The sequence below is a fragment of the Mastigoproctus giganteus genome, chromosome 3, assembly GCF_048544385.1.
Source record: "Mastigoproctus giganteus isolate SK-2022 chromosome 3, ASM4854438v1, whole genome shotgun sequence".
NCBI lineage: Eukaryota > Metazoa > Arthropoda > Arachnida > Uropygi > Thelyphonidae > Mastigoproctus > Mastigoproctus giganteus.
In genome coordinates, this window is record NC_143577.1 from 220,280,161 (window position 1) to 220,298,778 (window position 18,618).

Here is an 18,618-nt window from a genome sequence, read left to right on the forward strand (position 1 = left end):
TTCAGCCATCACTTCGACCTTGGAGAGGTAGGTCCGATGATGCGACTTTCGCGATTCATTATTATTATTGTTATTAAAATTTATTTGCTGAACAAATAAATATGGTATACATCCCTTATACTGCCATTCTGCCAGAAGAGTCAATCGTCTTGCAATTAATTATTTACATTATATACAATCTTCTAAAACATAATAAAACCACTTTTCTTATGCAGTACGCCACTAAGCTCAAATCACATATTTGACTGACAAGCAAAAATAGGTAATGTTCACAAATTTCATTAACTTAAGCTGTAATAGCCACATGCACTACGAGCCAGGAGGGGATCTTGACACTTTTTCAGTAGCTGGAGTTCTAGTGCTCTTTCACGTTTTCCTTGTAAAATATCATGTGACCCTCTCCTGAGACTAACTCAACCGTGTTGCAAGAAAAAGGCTATAAAAATTCATCGCTTCATTGAGGTAATTCGAACGTAAGCCTTTTCCACGCAGTGTGGAAGGGCAATGATTATGATCACTGTATTACCACGAGGGCCCTATCTATGAACATTCTCCTCGTGGGTGGTGCAGTGGTTATAATAACCGTTTCCCTACACCGAGTATAAAAAGCTCAGGTGCGAATCCCGTCAATGATGAGAGGAACTTTCATGGGCTTCTTTCACTCCGTGGCTGAGTTAGTTGGTCTCAGTCGAAGATTGCAAGTTTTTTTTCTTCAAGCTACTCATGTTTTCATTCAGAAAAACAGACAAACCGACTTGAGGATACATGCAATTTATGGACATGATATACTCGTACATGGGTGGATAAGATTTTTCTTAGGTTAATCCTAATATCACAGTTTTTATCTATGAACACTTTAATATGCATAATCTTTCATGCCTTCAAAAATGGTATCTAACTGTAGTTCGATGTAACCCTCGAAGGTGTAGCACAGTAATTACGATCACTACCCTCCAACACCATGTGCAAAATATGTGGGTTCAATTGTCATAAAAAAGGAGGATGGGCATTTTAGGGAACTTTTTTCAGGACAGGTGCTACAAGAAATGTCAGATAAAGACAAAAGACACTTTATTATGTGATATAAATAACAAAATATGGTATACGATAGTATTTTTTCAATATTTATAATTTTCATTTATAATTTTTTAAAATTATAAATCAAAGATTAAATAGTAAATGAATTAATATGTCATAAATATAGCTTTTTCCATGTGTCAACGTTCTATGAAACGAATACAGTATTCGTTTATACACCGGCACGCTAAACTCCAACTAAATCGAAACCCTCCATTTTCTAGTTTTCTCTATGTATGAGTATCAAGTGCGTGTTAAGCAGCAAAGTAACTAAGGCTCTGAGGCACCAGTATATTATGTTTGTAACGCGTGTATTCTTAGATAGGTTTGCTGGACGAAAAACGCGAGTTTCTTGGGGGGGGGGGGGGGGAATGCCATACTCCAGGAGACCTACTAGCTCAGCCACGTTGTGAAAATAAAGCCCATGAAACTTCCTCGTGTCACTTGCGGGATGCAAACTCGGGTCTTTTCCATCTAGCGTGGAAGGACAATAATTATAATTATTGTGCTTTCGGTAAGGTTTATATGAAGTGTCTTGAAACGTTTTTGTGCTCTAAGTACCACTGAACTTAAGGAAGTCTTGTCAGTTGCTATTTCTTATCTTTTTTTTTTTTCTTCTGTGAAAATATTCAATATACTGAGTGATCACTGAATTATGACCACCTACCTAATACTTCGTAGGTCCTCCTTATATAAATCAACGTATATAACTTGCAACTAGTACATTCTTCTTCAAATAGGCCTCTGGGGTTGGGTATACTCATACTGTGATTTTTTAGTGTTTTCCACCAACCATGGAATAAAACGAAAGAAGAAACCAAAATTTTTTAAAATATTTAATATTTACAATAAATTATTTACAAACAATATTACTAATAGTAATTTTAAAATAAAATAAAACAACTGTGATATACAAGATAATAATAAAATGCCGAATTTAAAATGCAATAAAATATACTGGTTAAAATCGCTAAAATACTAACTGAAGCTTTCAAAGGCTTCTGCCTTCTTTCTCAACAGTGTAATTTCTGTTCTGCGGTGCATCATTAAATACCAGCAGGTTCACGGTGCATCTCACGTGGACGTGTACTGTTCCCGTCAGAACCGGAAGTGGCTCGGGAGCGTTTCAGGCAAAAACGTTCATCCCCTCCAAGGATTACCGCCTCAAAGAGGGGATGAATGCGTGTGCCCCTTTCTCTATTTATATTTTTCTCGGTAGAACTAATTCGCAAGCTCTCGAGCCACTTGCGGTCCCAAAATCTATGCGCCCGATCAGTGATGACCGCTTCATCTGGGGAGATTTGATGTTGCTTCTCCCAGAAATGTTCAGCTACGGCGGATTTGCCATAGTCTGCATTTCTTATCGCATTTGTGTGCTCCCCCAGACGATCTTTGAGACGCCGTTTTGTTTCTCCCACATAACACTCCCCACATTCCGGGCATTTAATACTGTATACGACCCCACTTATATTTTCATTTAAGACAGGGTCCTTCACCTGTGACACGATTGTGTGCAGCTTCCTGCCTGGGAGCTGCACACAACGTGTCTGGTAGTTCCTTAATACGCGAGCTAAACGCTCGGATAAACCCGGATAGTAGGGAATGTATGCGGTGGCTATTGGCGTGAAGGACTCACTTCTACGCTGCCCTCCACTAATGTATTTCTCTATGATCCTCCGGGGGTAGCCACACTTCAAAAGATCCGCCGTAACACGTTCATACTCCAAGTTTCTATCCTCTGAGGTACTACAATGGGATTTTGCCCTATCCACTAATGCTCTTACTACACTGTTCCTGTGATAATTAGTCTGCGCTGAGTTGTAGTGTGAATATTGGCCCCTGCACATAGATTTTCTAAATACTTTTGTTTTCAAATGCTGGCCTTCTCTACAAATCAGCACATCCAGGAACGGCAAAACCCCTCCTTCCTCTACCTCAGAGGTGAATTGTATGAACGGGGAGAAGCTATTAAGAAAATTCAACGTATCATCCTCACTCCCTTCCCGAATAACTGAAAACGTATCATCAACATACCTTTTCCACGGACGCATAGGGAGAACTGTAGTGTTAAATAGTCTGGACTCGAGCTCCTCCATCGCTAAATTAGCTATGATGGCACTGATGGGGGAGCCCATAGCTGCACCGTTAACCTGCTTGTACATGGTGTTATTAAACACCATGGTAGTACTCGAAAGACATAACTCTATTCCTTTACATATGTCCTCTAAGTTTAGTTGCGTCCTATTATTCAAGGTGGTGTCTCTTTCTAAAGCCATGTACGCACAATGTATCCCATGGTCAATTGGGATGCAGGTAAACAACGATGTTACATCAAAGGATATCATAACCTCGTTTTCTTCTATACGTTGTCTTCTTATGAATTGTACAAATTCTTTACTGTCTCTGATACTATGTTCAGAGAGTCCAACTAATGGTGACAGTAGTTTGGCTAGGAAACCAGATAATGCATACGTGGGGCTGCCAATAAACGAGACTATCGGTCTGAGTGGCACACCCACTTTATAAGAACAGATAAGAACAGGTGCTTAAACAAGATAAGTGAGATAAGATATATAAGTGAGATAAGAATAGATAAGAACAGGTGCTTAAACAAGATAAGTGAGAGATTAACCTCTGTACATTTGACATTAGTGATTAGTGTGGTATCGAACAAAGCAAAACGGATTTCTGACAGTTACAGACAAAGACAAATGAATAAGTTCGATAGGCTTAAAGAACAAACCATGTCCAGGAGAAATAGTGATAATAGTACCAATAGTAACTTTATTGTTAATATCAGTAGTAAACAGTTGACTGATGATCAAATAGAAGTGTTAAATCTAGGACCTAAGTTTGCTACGATTCCGCCCAAAGTGCCCATAGCAGAAATAGCTATGGGCATTGAGAGAGCGGCTAGTAAGTTACCTGTGTGCATGGCCAATGAAATCCGTGTGAAAACAGCAGCTATTTTAAGTCAAGCCAAGAAAGTTCCCTCGAATCTTAATATAAAGCAAAGATTAGCACTAGAAAGTCTTAAGCAGGACGATAATGTTGTGGTCCTACCAGCTGATAAAGGTAGAGCAACGGTGGTTTTGGATAAAGAAGCATATGTAAGCAAAGCATTAGATTTGTTAAATGATCGCACAACCTATATGATTATTCATAAGAATCCCCTGTCGAATCTGGAACGACAAGTTAATAAGATGGTGCAATGTTGGATGAAATCCAATAAGATTTCAAAGGAACGGTATTGGGCATTACATGCCACAGGAAGCCAGATACCGAGATTTTACGGTTTGCCAAAAATACATAAAGTGGGTGTGCCACTCAGACCGATAGTCTCGTTTATTGGCAGCCCCACGTATGCATTATCTGGTTTCCTAGCCAAACTACTGTCACCATTAGTTGGACTCTCTGAACATAGTATCAGAGACAGTAAAGAATTTGTACAATTCATAAGAAGACAACGTATAGAAGAAAACGAGGTTATGATATCCTTTGATGTAACATCGTTGTTTACCTGCATCCCAATTGACCATGGGATACATTGTGCGTACATGGCTTTAGAAAGAGACACCACCTTGAATAATAGGACGCAACTAAACTTAGAGGACATATGTAAAGGAATAGAGTTATGTCTTTCGAGTACTACCATGGTGTTTAATAACACCATGTACAAGCAGGTTAACGGTGCAGCTATGGGCTCCCCCATCAGTGCCATCATAGCTAATTTAGCGATGGAGGAGCTCGAGTCCAGACTATTTAACACTACAGTTCTCCCTATGCGTCCGTGGAAAAGGTATGTTGATGATACGTTTTCAGTTATTCGGGAAGGGAGTGAGGATGATACGTTGAATTTTCTTAATAGCTTCTCCCCGTTCATACAATTCACCTCTGAGGTAGAGGAAGGAGGGGTTTTGCCGTTCCTGGATGTGCTGATTTGTAGAGAAGGCCAGCATTTGAAAACAAAAGTATTTAGAAAATCTATGTGCAGGGGCCAATATTCACACTACAACTCAGCGCAGACTAATTATCACAGGAACAGTGTAGTAAGAGCATTAGTGGATAGGGCAAAATCCCATTGTAGTACCTCAGAGGATAGAAACTTGGAGTATGAACGTGTTACGGCGGATCTTTTGAAGTGTGGCTACCCCCGGAGGATCATAGAGAAATACATTAGTGGAGGGCAGCGTAGAAGTGAGTCCTTCACGCCAATAGCCACCGCATACATTCCCTACTATCCGGGTTTATCCGAGCGTTTAGCTCGCGTATTAAGGAACTACCAGACACGTTGTGTGCAGCTCCCAGGCAGGAAGCTGCACACAATCGTGTCACAGGTGAAGGACCCTGTCTTAAATGAAAATATAAGTGGGGTCGTATACAGTATTAAATGCCCGGAATGTGGGGAGTGTTATGTGGGAGAAACAAAACGGTGTCTCAAAGATCGTCTGGGGGAGCACACAAATGCGATAAGAAATGCAGACTATGGCAAATCCGCCGTAGCTGAACATTTCTGGGAGAAGCAACATCAAATCTCCCCAGATGAAGCGGTCATCACTGATCGGGCGCATAGATTTTGGGACCGCAAGTGGCTCGAGAGCTTGCGAATTAGTTCTACCGAGAAAAATATAAATAGAGATAGGGGCACACGCATTCATCCCCTCTTTGAGGCGGTAATCCTTGGAGGGGATGAACGTTTTTGCCTGAAACGCTCCCGAGCCACTTCCGGTTCTGACGGGAACAGTACACGTCCACGTGAGATGCACCGTGAACCTGCTGGTATTTAATGATGCACCGCAGAACAGAAATTACACTGTTGAGAAAGAAGGCAGAAGCCTTTGAAAGCTTCAGTTAGTATTTTAGCGATTTTAACCAGTATATTTTATTGCATTTTAAATTCGGCATTTTATTATTATCTTGTATATCACAGTTGTTTTATTTTATTTTAAAATTACTATTAGTAATATTGTTTGTAAATAATTTATTGTAAATATTAAATATTTTAAAAAATTTTGGTTTCTTCTTTCGTTTTATTCCATGGTTGGTGGAAAACACTAAAAAATCACAGTATAGTACATTCTTGTTAAGAACGATAACTATTAGTAATATTGTTTGTAAATAATTTATTGTAAATATTAAATATTTTAAAAAATTTTGGTTTCTTCTTTCGTTTTATTCCATGGTTGGTGGAAAACACTAAAAAATCACAGTATAGTACATTCTTGTTAAGAACGATAACTATGGAAATATGTTGGGTGCGTATAAAAAGTGCGACTAATTAGGCGCGTGGAGGAATGAGTACACCACTAGATAAAAAAAGTACACATTAGAATACCGTTACTGACATATACACGGAGTGATCACTGAATTATGACCACCTACCTAATACTTCGTAGGTCCTCCTTTTGCCCTCACTACAGCAGCTATCCGACGTGGCATTGATTCAACAAGATGTCGGAAGCGTTCGGGAGGTATGGCCAACCAAGCTGGGTGTAGTGGGGTCATCAGTGCTGGTATGGAGGTGATTGGTGTATCCAGACGCCTGATATGCCTTTCCATAGTGTCCCACAAGTGCTCTATAGGATATCGGGGGAGTTCAGAGGCCAATCGATATTCTGAAAGTCAGAACTGAGCTTCTCAAACCATTTCTGCACAACAAGTGACCGATGGCTCTGCGCATTGTCATTTTGGAAGACACCATCGCCATTTGGGAAAAAGTGTAACATAGCGGGGTGTACACAGTCAGCAAGCAGTTGACGATAGCGGAGACCACTGATTCCAAATGCACCAGGGGTCCAAGTTCCTGCCAGTGAAACATGCCCAACACCATACAACCGTCTCCACCGGCCTGCACTTTTGATACCATGCATGATGGATGAAGAGCCTTATGTTGTTGACGCCAAATCCGTACACGACAATCCACAGTGTGGAGTAAATAACTTGACTCTTCTAACGTCTTCTAACGTTCAACTTGCATGCTCTTTGCACCAGGCGAGTCTTTTACGCCGATGAATCTTGGTTAGGAGAGGATGCCGTAGGTGTCGTCTGCTGGTATAGCCCATACGTGCGAGCGTGCGATGCATGGTAATGACAGATATTGTTCCAGGTTAGCCCATGTTGTATTGGGTAGTCAACTCTTCAACAGTGGTGCGCCTGTTCTCCTGTACGAGTTGTCGGACCCGGCGTTCATCTCTAACCTTACGACCTTTGCAGTTTTGCCGTTGTTTGACCATTTTGACGCCGGTCCTGGTACACTTTAACTACGGCGGCTTTCGAACACCCACCAGTTCAGCCGTTTGGGAAATCCAGCTCGTCGAGCAACCACAATCTGTCCTTTATCAAAGTCCGATAAATCCTTCCTTTTACCCATCACTCTCGGAATTTTACTGTGTACTGAACCACTGACACATTATCTATGCTACGTAGATCGACTAACTCCGCACTCTCGTAACTCACGTGGTCAACGGGTCGCATTCAGTAGGGGTGGTAATAATTCAGTGATCACTCAGTGTATTTTATGCATATACAGTATTCACATATAAATTCTCGCCAACTGTCTCGGCCACGGTATGACTAAAATTTTCCATTCGCAGGTAGAACCACTGTTCTATCTGCGAATGGAAACGTTTAGCATACCTCATAACCTAAGATTGTTGTTTCCTTTAGGCAGTTTAGGTTCCGCCTTGAACATGTACTAGTCCTAATTGGGGTGTTGATACTTTTTTTTTTTTTTGCCATTATTAGAAATTAAATGAAAATAAGACTCAGACCGCGTGAGAATTTGTTTTGAGATGTTTATTGAAGTGATATCACATAAATATATACTTAATACAGATTGGCTACGTTTTAACGTTCTACCGAATACAGTCATCAGGCCTCTAAACATATGGGCTGCTGGTACTGGAAGTGAGTATGATCAGTTCCAATTGCCAGCAGTTGATACCATGCGTAATGGACCTTCAGCACTATACACAATATTCATGGAAATGTTCTGAATATTTTCGTCATATAATGTATTCAGGAAAATTAAATGTCTTGAACATTATATAAAAGAAAAGAGGAGCCATTCCTGATCAATCTAGTTTTATTAGATAGACTAGAACAAATTGGGACTAATGGCAAGATTCCTCGTCGGATCGAGGGCTGGATAAAAGAAAGGAGAACAGTCATAAATGGTCATACCTCAAGTGTACCAAAGTCGTAAGTGGAGTTCCCCCAAGGATCAGTGATGGCACCACTTTTGTTTCTAATAAACAATGATGAGGGAGTGCAGAGGAAGTTGTCAAAGTCTGCTGATGGTTTATACTAAAAAGGGTGATTAGCCGCCAGAACTAGAACATTTTTCTTCAAAACGACTTAGATCGATTGCAGAAATGGTCTGTAAAATGGCAACTGAATTCAGTGTTTCTAAATATAAATTATGAGAACAGAAATCCAGAAGTTATTTAAAAGTTAGAGGGAGTGGAGTTAAAAGCTGTCTTGGACAAAAAAAGACTTGTGCGTTGCATTCAGTCACAGGTTAAATTTCCAATGCGGTATAAACAGCGGGCTCTCCTATCTATGATGTATCTTTATTAGGGGAAAGGATGTCATCATCTATTTGTATAAGACGATGGTGAGACCTCATTTTGGATATTGTGTTCAGGTCTGGAGGCCTCACTTGAAGAAAGACAGAACTTTTAGAAAGGATAATCGACTTCCATATGAAGAACGACTTAAAAAGTGCGGATCGCACAGGTTGTCAAATAGATATCATGAGGAGGCACTGAAGGGAATCAGTAAAATGAACGAGGGAGCTATATTTCCACTGGCAGAAGAAAGAATTAGTTATTTTACCATTGTATGATTTATATCTCTACATTCCGAAAATAAGGTCCTGAAGGGAATCAATAAAGTGAACGAGAAAGGTATATTTTCACTTGAAAGAAAAAAAGATTAACCAGGATGACAGAAATGGAAAATTTGGGGGAGTAATAGAAGGCGGGTTTCATGAAGTTTTCTTTTGGGCAGCGCGATGTAGATCATTGAAATGAATTACCAGCCAGAGTGGTTGAAGTTGATGGTTTGGTTAAGTTTAAAGCAGAATTCGATAGGCAATTTTCAGAGATGGGAAAGGTGTGAATTATAGATTTTTTTTTGCTAATGCAGAAAAAGCTTGTTTCCTTGCATCATTTAACCATACTAATACTAATAACGAGATCCCACTGTGTTCAGTTTCACCCAAACTGTGAAAGTTTCGTACTTAGATTTCTTTCTTAGGTGATCCTTTCACCTTTTCTGATATACATCTGTGTACTTCACACAACATCCGCATGTGAAGAATTGCGCCTCACTTGTTAATTCCGCCAGGTCGTCTTCACTGATGGAGTGTGAGTTTGTCTTGCACTCGTGGTGTTATGTAGTGGACGCTGGTGCGCTATTTGCAGTTCTGCTGGCTTTCCGCCTTGTGTGTTATTCATTTGTTTTGGATTAGTTGTGTCCGGGCACAATTGTAATGGAGGTCACCAAGGTCAACAGAAACTACAAAGTTATTCAAGGATCAGTGTAATATGTTCACATTCTCAGGTAGTATCTGATACTTACGTCTTAATTCTCTCGCAGTGGCTTAAAGCGAGAAAGTTGAATTAGAAGAGATTCAAAGTGACAAAGCAAGTGCATTAAGTCGTTTGCTTGAAGTGCCTCATTCATATAGCTGCTGAATTCTGTAAACATGTATTGTGAATGCGACTCGCTTCCTCGTTGTAGTCCTGGTTTACAGGTTTATTGACTAGAATATCGTGAATGCACTCTTACCGCGGTCGCAAAGCTATCACTGTTGCAATTGTGCCTTAACAGAAATGTTGAAACAATGTTAGGAATGCAGACGTAATCTAGATGAAGCCAGAATCTCTCTAGGAATGTCAGGAATGGGAGTTATTAAAGATAAGAATGACCGGTAATCTAAGTCCGATGTTCCTGCGGTGACAAATTAACGTGTATAGCCGGTCATTAACAGTTCTCTTTCGTCATCTTTAGACTGGGTTCTGCTTGTAATTATCAGCCTAATGTGCCATCTTGCCGTTGTTTTGTTTTAATTGCCCTGCTTCTAGGGATAAACGTCACGGAACTTGTGATTGGTTTGAAAGATCCTGGTCTTATTTTTTTTTCGTCACACGATGCTGGTACTTAATATTTGTATTTTGGCTGTATAACAAGAGTTCTCCCTGCAAGCGTTTGTGTTAATACCAACAGATTACAATAATGGCCCCTTCGCCAATATTCGGAATGCGGTTTGGATGGCAAGCTCCATTCTGAAAGCTACGGCTGTTTTCAGTGGTATTTAGATGTTGGTTAAAAGTTATTGATGAGCTGCTCAGTTAATGCGTGGCTATTCGTGGAGTTGCAATTCCTTTCTTCTCCATATACCCTTGCTTATGTATAGAGTGATGCAGTTTCCTCCTCTCATATTAAATGCAATGATTTAGTTCGTTTTTGCTTCTCCTTTTTAAACTTTTACATTTTAATTCGATAAGATTTTCATTCTAGGTGAATACTAGGAATAATATTTGCAATTATAAATTTTACATTATATTCCCAAATAATATATGGAACGCAATACAGGCTGATATCAAAATAAAGAGGTGTCTGCGACTGAGTGATTTGTCATTCCCATCCATCTGGTCTCAGTTCACATCCACTAAATAATTGGAGAAATTTTTAAAGGCTTTTTCAAGAGGAAATCAACGCTGATGTTTGCTGGAAGTGAGATTTTCTTGAGGTAACAAACCGATCTTAGTATACATACGGGATTTACAGGCTTTGGTGCATTGTTGCCGCATGGCTTAAGTTGTCTTAGCACTTATCCAAACAATTCGGCCCATCTAGAGAATATAGTAATTGAGGAAATAAAATCTTATTTTTAGAATTTTATTCACAGTCTAATCTGTTGTTTGTTGGATAACACAGTTACGAAAAATTCTCTACCTCTTCTCCCCACAAATAACGACTTTTTTGTAATCAGCTTTGATTACAGTCATAAGAAAGAAATAGGACTGACCTGAGAATATAAATATTCATTGTACGTTGAATTTGATGATTTACATTTATTCTAAATAACATTCAACTGTATTACTATATTACCTCTACTCCACTGAGCAGGTAGGGAAGTTGTTGTTGTAGTAGGATTTTAGGAGCATCAGCGACTAAAGCCATGTTACTCTGTATATACTGTCTGTAAATTGCGTGTATTCTGTGATCTATTTTCTGTTTTGATGGACGAAAAACCCTAGTTTCTGGGAGGAAAACCATGCTACCCTCGCCTGAACGTGACTTACTCAACCATGCTGTGGAAAAGTCCCATAAAAATTCCTCACATCATCGGCGGGACTCGAACTCGGAATCGTCGTCCTCCCCATCCGGTGTGGGGAGGACGGCGATTCTACCAACTTTGCTACCCACGAGGGTAGGTAGGGAAAGGACAGTATACACATAACTCAGGTTAGGGCCGTCTTTGAATTCAATAATTTTATTCCAACAATAAAATTCTACAAATTAAATTTTAAACGTAGATTTTTAAGATAAATTCTTTCTTTGGGCCCTCGTAGCTACCACAGTTAATGGCGTGAGGAATTTTTATGGACATTTTTCACAACGTGGCTGAGTTAGTCGGTCTCAGGCGCGGGTAGCGTGGTTTTATTCCCGGAAACTCGGATTTTTCTTCCAGCAAACAGAAAATCGACTATAGAACACACGCAATTGACAGAGGGGGCGCCTCCGTAGCCAGGTGGGCAAGAGCAGCAGTGCGTACCACACGCTTCTTGATCAGACCGGGGTTCGAGCCCGTGACTACCAAATACGGAGGATGCGGAGAGGTCAGGGAATTACCACCGCATATCCCCGGAGCAATATGGCTTAGTTGCTAATGCTCCAAAAAACCAAATAACAAACAAACAACAACCAATTGACAGACAATATATACGGAGCAATGTGGCCTTAGTCGCCGATACTCGTAAAACCCTATTAAAACAACTACGCCATTCTTCGGCTTTATCTAATAGCAAATCATTAACACCATCAGCAAAGTTCGCATTGCGAGTAAGTTAGTGCTGGGATAAGTGTTATGAAAATAACTTCAAAATCAAATTTAATGAAACGCTTTCGAATATATTTAAAAACCAACAAAAAATACATTTAGCTGAATGGCATTTTGATATGTTTGATATTATGTAGTGAGGTAGGAAAACACAGTCCTTTTAGAATAAACTACAACTGTTTTGTTTCAAACCGAGTTTTTATGAGGATTGTGTTGTCTACTTGACTGGAAACTACGAGTAACAGCAACGACTAAAGTCCTGGATGTTTTTAGCTAACTAACTGCGTTGAGCTTAAAAGGAAGTTTGTCACCATTTGTTGATGGTTGGTGCCTCTCTTTCTCTTTTTTTTTTTTTAGTTTTCCTGTCAAGGTCTTAATTGCCAAATCAATCATTCTCAATTTGAGATCGTGATGAAACCAGAACCAGGACTGCATGTTATGTTACACATGGAATTTCAGAGAGCAACGAATGAGGAAAGAGGGGCGGGGGAGGGATGATCTACCTCTGGCTGGAACTGCCATCAGAACGCTCTTTCTCTTGTCTACAAGGACGTATTCATTAATAAGAACCGTATTTAATAAGAATATATTGTTTGCGCTGCGCTTTCCAGATGATTCTCTAATTTCTGAAACTATATACATTTTCGTTTCCTTTTAGTCAAGCCTTTTTACACCATGAGTAATGATATTCTCTTTAGATCCATCACCAATCAAAATTCTACCCTCTTTCTTTGGAGTCCAAATCCCCATAATGAAAAGCCACAAAGACCTTGGGGTTATTTTCGACCCAAAACTTAAGACTCCATCTGTATATTAAGGCACTAGTAAGAATTATAGCCTTAGATGGTGCGCCAGACGAAACCATCTTTATGCAAATGACTTGAGAATAACCAAGAAATATATCTAGACTGTAATTTACCTTACGGCGCTCTATGCAGCAGAAATTTGGACGTCAGCAGCCCGGACAGTTAAGAAAAATATCTGTGCCGAAGAGTACTGGCCACTTAAAGGGACCCTTCATAAACATCACGTTGTTCCACAGATAAGGACAACCCAAATGATGAGACAGATAGAGCTGCCAACCATAATAAACAGTAGAAGGCTCGCAACTTCTACCAAACTGCTAACTGGTGTCTTTTCATCCCAAAAATTAAAGATGCTATGGGCGATACCGAACTCTGCAGCCACACTCATCGCACTTCGACCTTCCCAATTATTTTATCCCGGGTAAAGTCATCCAAATGTTGTCTACTGGCTATTTCGTTGTCTGTAGTACTGTACGAAACCAATCGAACGTCTGTAACAATCGTGCTCACCATTCGGTAATTTGCACATAACTGCTGAACTGCTGCTTTTATCTGTTTATGTGAGCCCTCTCATCACGGTTCAAAATTTTGCATGTGCACCAGCTTTCTACTGAACGGCCACAGTTATGCAAATCACCACAGGCTGTTTCGTTTGATTTTGTGGTTGTAACCTTTAGAAATAGTGTTGGGCCTTAAGTTTTGCACACCAGTGTATTATTATCCACTAAAAACGGGGACCATCCCCGACTGCTATGTGCCAGGAGGGTGGTGTAATTTACAAACTGAGGTACGAGATACCAAATGTTCAACAGGTTACAAGTAGACTACATGTGGGCTCAACCTAGGATATTTACGCAGAATTTTATTTATTTACAAAAGGTTGAAGTAATATACAATGTATGAAAATTATATACATAGTCTGAAGTTATACACAGTTATTTGTAGTAGAAAGGTAGATTGGTCGGGTGAAAGTGTCCATTACAGATTCATTAATTGATAAAAGTTCTGTAGGGTTTTCTTTCTATAGAGCTTATCTTCGGAGAATTTATTCGGATGGATGCCTAATTTATTGAAGATCTCAAAGCTATTAGCAGGACACATATAGCTCAGAGAATTAAGATTTATCAGTTACCTGCTGCGTGAGGCAAGAGGCAGGGTGATATCTTCTCACCTTCTTTGGTCCGGAGATTAAAATGAGATTAAAAATATTATGTACGGCGCAATATGGCCTAAGTTGCTGATGCGACTAAAGCCCTACAACAACCAACTGAATCAGCTCCATACCATCAAACTTCATGGTTGAGACAATACACTCTTGACAGGAAGCGCTTCCCGTAAATCTCCGCACCCAAACATGTCTATCGGAACGAAATATTATTAAGAGACATCCTGAATCAATGTGAAAGTATTCTTTCAGGATTACTGTCTGTGACGGGATGGCGTTGTTCTCAAAAGCTGATGTCACATCCAAAGTGGTCGTGTAGCGAGATTCATTATTCCATAGCGCCTTCTGACAATGTTATAGCGTCTATGGACATCGGAAACTACATTACTCCAAAGGCCTTATCGCATTGATGGCAGAAATATTGAGCTTATGCTGCCATAAGAGGCTGCGGGACTAATTGTAATATCTAACTATTGCCCTTCGTTGAAAGTCTGTAAGTTCCGATCCACACCCCACACTGGTTTCTAACGTATTGCATAAGCAGACCCACGAGATTTGTATTCGTACTGCTATGCTTCTATACATACGCGGGAGACTTGTGGAACAGTATATAATATTCATGAAGGGGTATATAAATACTTTTGGTCATATAGTGTATATAGAGAGCTAACATTGCCATATAGTACTTTGAAAGATTGATTCGAATGCCTTTGGTGGCCAGCTTAACTGATAGAAATTGAATGTTCATTATATGTTTAGGACAAGCTGGTAATTGCATTTAGGACTTGCATCCTCTTTTGATATGTATTGATTCAATAGCTCTTTTGTCTTTCAGCTCCACGATCACACACACACACACACACACACACACACACACACACACACACACACACACACACACACACACACACACACACACACACACACACACACACACACGAATGAGTTGTGAATCCTGTTAGTCGCTAGTAACATGAACAGTGTATAGAGTTCGCCTACGTAATGACAGACTTAACTTGGACTGATTAAGGTGACTGCATTCATGTCATTGGTGATTGTCCTCTTTGTGTCACATGTGTGTATCTGATCCCTATACAGACCATGACAGTTACAGCGGGAGGAGGGGGAATGGTCCCACGGCTCCACTTAACTCAATCTGGCAGCCCGTAATAACACATCCATCCGGCCAGCGTGTGGCATGACAGATCGGCATCATTGCGTCACCAGCAATTCTGTTTCACCTTGTAATACCGACTTCCTTCCTTTCTTCTCGACAAATTAATGGTGGGTTAGATGACAAAAGCATCCCTTGTTTTTCTGTTCTTTGTTATCCCTCGTTTGACTTGGTCCTCATCGCTTCGTGATTTTACTTTCTTCCCTCCCCCCAGTTGTTACGCATACAGAAAATATTCATCGTTATTCAAGCAATAAATTGGATTTCTGTAGTTTATAGTGGTAGAATGTATGGGATGTATGATGTCATGTTTAGTATTAATCAACATTATGAAGGTAGTTTTTACCATTTATACCAGGCCATTATTAAATATTCAACGCAGTATTGTATTTTAAAAGCATCAACAATCTCTCTCTCTCTCTCTCTCTCTCTCTATGAAACTGAAAGGGATGTTAATTTCAGAAATAAATAAATAAAAACATCAAAATTCTTGGAATAATTTCCGCTATGGAACACATGATTTTTTAAGAACGAAATGCCTGCAGCATTGCTTATTGTACTGAAATATATTCTCCTTTCTCTTTCCTTTTGTTCCCATAATGACCTGATACGTTTTTCTGCTTTCTAAGGATTTTTTATTAGGCTTGTCGGGGAATAAAAAAATATCCTCTTATACAGTTGTTATCCCGATTGTCTTTCGAAGAACTAGATAAACTAATTTTCATGCTTTAGATACTGAGCATACATTTTAAGTGGCGACCTTATTTTTATTTATTTTTTTACCGTCGCCCCTGCTATCTGGCATATGTTTCGCTGCCAAGGAGATTTTCATCTTGCTTTGAGAATCGCCTACAAGCGTATTTTAATTTTATACATGCACATATACACATGATATATTAAATATAAAATATTAAGAATAAAATTCAGTGATTATATGTGTCCAATACAGGTAAGAGTTGGTAAGAGCGGCGATTTCCGGTTATCGCGCCTTTCCTGCACAGAGATGTGAGATTTTGGAAGATTATCTCCTACATATTTACGTATTCTTTCTAGTATTGTAAGGAATAATTCAAATTTTGCTGACTATCTGCCACAAAAACATACAGGGAAGAGTAATAGTGCAATGCTGTTGAAAAATCTTGAGTTTAATAAATTGGTGTTTGGAGTAACTCTCCTGTAAGCTGTGCATATATTATACTGTATTCAAGTTTAACAACACTTCGTAGGAGATAGAGGAAACTCTCAATTCTCCCCAACCCTCGATAGGAAACACGTGTGTGTGTGTGTGTGTGTGTGTGTGTGTGTGTGTGTGTGTGTGTGTGTGTGTGTGATATACCTAGAAGCCAATGATGGTCACTAATTGCTTTCCTTTCTCAAGAGAAGTACAATGCTTTATATGCACATTATTGATATGTATATAGAAGGACGACTGTTAAGGAAATAATGCGACTAAAACACAAACTTATTAAGAAGTAAAATACCTGCTTGAATAATACAGAAAAAGAAATGAAAGAGTTTTGACTTACAGTTTCTGTCTCTGATAGCTGAAATAATTTCCTACTTGTTATTTAGTAAATGGATTGATGCTCTAGGTGAAGATTTCTTAAGTCTGGAGACTACTTTCATGTTCACCCACCTGATGTAATCAGTACGGCACGTGTTTCAACGATGCGTTTATTTAAAGAAAATTTGTCTTGGAATGCGCGCAGGAATTCCTTGGAACGTGGTTGCCCAGATGTTGAACTGTCTTATCCATGAAGAGTCATGTCCACTGGTTATTCCGATCATTACGCTTTCAACAGCATTACAGACTTCACTCACTCACTCACGTAACCCCCTCCTCAGGCTCTCATGCAGACTGTATTTGTACGAAGTGTGCGGGCTGCTGTTGGTCGAGGGTGCTCACTTGCGCATGCGTCCATTGCTAAATGCTTTCTCCTCGGCAGAAACCATACTCCTTAACTCTGTTGTTCACTAAGTGGACAACAGAGTCAGAGAGTATAGGGACCCTCAATAGAAGTATTGAATTGGAAAGAAAAGTTTCTTTGCCTGGTTCTTAGCTATCTCAGTTCCGGAGAATTGGCCTGCCTACATATTGGAATTACTCAGATGCAGTTTTGGGTTATTTTTTTATGTTCTTATGGGATTAACTATTTACCTTATGCATTCCTATCGTCATGAAAGGTAATTTTAATTTTTTGTACAGTACAATTATATGTAAGAGATATTGGCAGGAAGGTTTAGATTTTTTAACATTTGTCGTCTTTCTGGTGGTTCATTACCAGATTGCCCTGAGGTCTGTTGTTGATAATCGATTTTCGTTTTTATATTGAAACGTTTTTGCTTGCTGCAGATAAAATAAGGAATACAGCTTGCCTACTGAGCATCGTTTGTCTGTGATTTGAGAGGAGTTTTACTAGTGCCTGAGACATTTACTGATAAGGTTATTAAGAGCAAGATACATTTAAAGAGTAGGGATCGGCACCTACCCCTGCCTAGTTGCCGCAATATTTATTTATTTACATGATGACTGGCAGGAAATCTTACTAATTATCCACGAGAACTATTTACATATATAAAGAGATATACCTAAGAGTTTTCAGTCTTGAAGCACAGCACATACGAGAACTTACTCACAAATATACGGGAGAAAATCAAAATATGTAGGCGTGGCATGCTGTCCAAAGGTGTGAGAATGCTTCAAGGCAATGCTCCAGTTCACACTTCTGAAATTGCAGCAACACAAGCGGCCACTTGTGGATATGAAATACTGCCCCACTCAGCCTACTCACCCAATCTTGCACCATCGGACTCCTTGTTTCCTTCCCTCAAATCATTTCATTACGGGACCCACTTCCCTGACGACGAGACACTCATTTCTGCAACAGAGTCATGGTTCAAAGACTTCACCACTTCTATAAAAACGGTATCCGTAGCCTCATCCATCGATGGGAAAAATGTGTAAATCTGCTCGATGGCTATGTAGAGTATGACTAAAACCTGTGCCAAGAATCAACAGGCTAGCACCTCTGCAGCTAGGTCAGGGCGATTCTTTATTGAACCACTGTAGTATGTACGTTTTTCTCTGTCGGAAATCTAAAAGAAATTATATGATTGAGACATGTATATTAGGGATGAAAGTATTATTAGGGTGTATGAAATTCGTTGCATCTTAATAATACTGAAATCTCTAGACAACTTTTACTTTATTCCGAAACTAGTTGATCACATTGAAAAAAAAAAAGTTTTTATAGAGAGTTCCTTCAAACTGCTTTAGGAACCGAATCTCAGACATTTTTCAAGGGGAATTAAATAATAATGCAAC

General features: G+C 39.6%; 1 protein-coding gene and 1 pseudogene across 2 annotated transcripts in view; one reads left to right on the top strand and one right to left on the bottom strand.

Moving 5' to 3' along the window:
* Nucleotides 1-17,171, bottom strand: part of LOC150088740 (uncharacterized) — a 165,521-nt pseudogene extending 148,350 nt beyond the window's left edge. Inside the window, exon 1 of the transcript XR_016546741.1 lies at nucleotides 16,820-17,171. The product of XR_016546741.1 is annotated as an uncharacterized LOC150088740 (transcript). The remainder of the gene's footprint in view (nucleotides 1-16,819) is intronic.
* Nucleotides 1-18,618, top strand: part of LOC150088739 (tectonic-2-like) — a 351,050-nt gene that overhangs the window by 224,950 nt on the left and 107,482 nt on the right. The gene's annotated exons all lie outside the window — the stretch shown is intronic.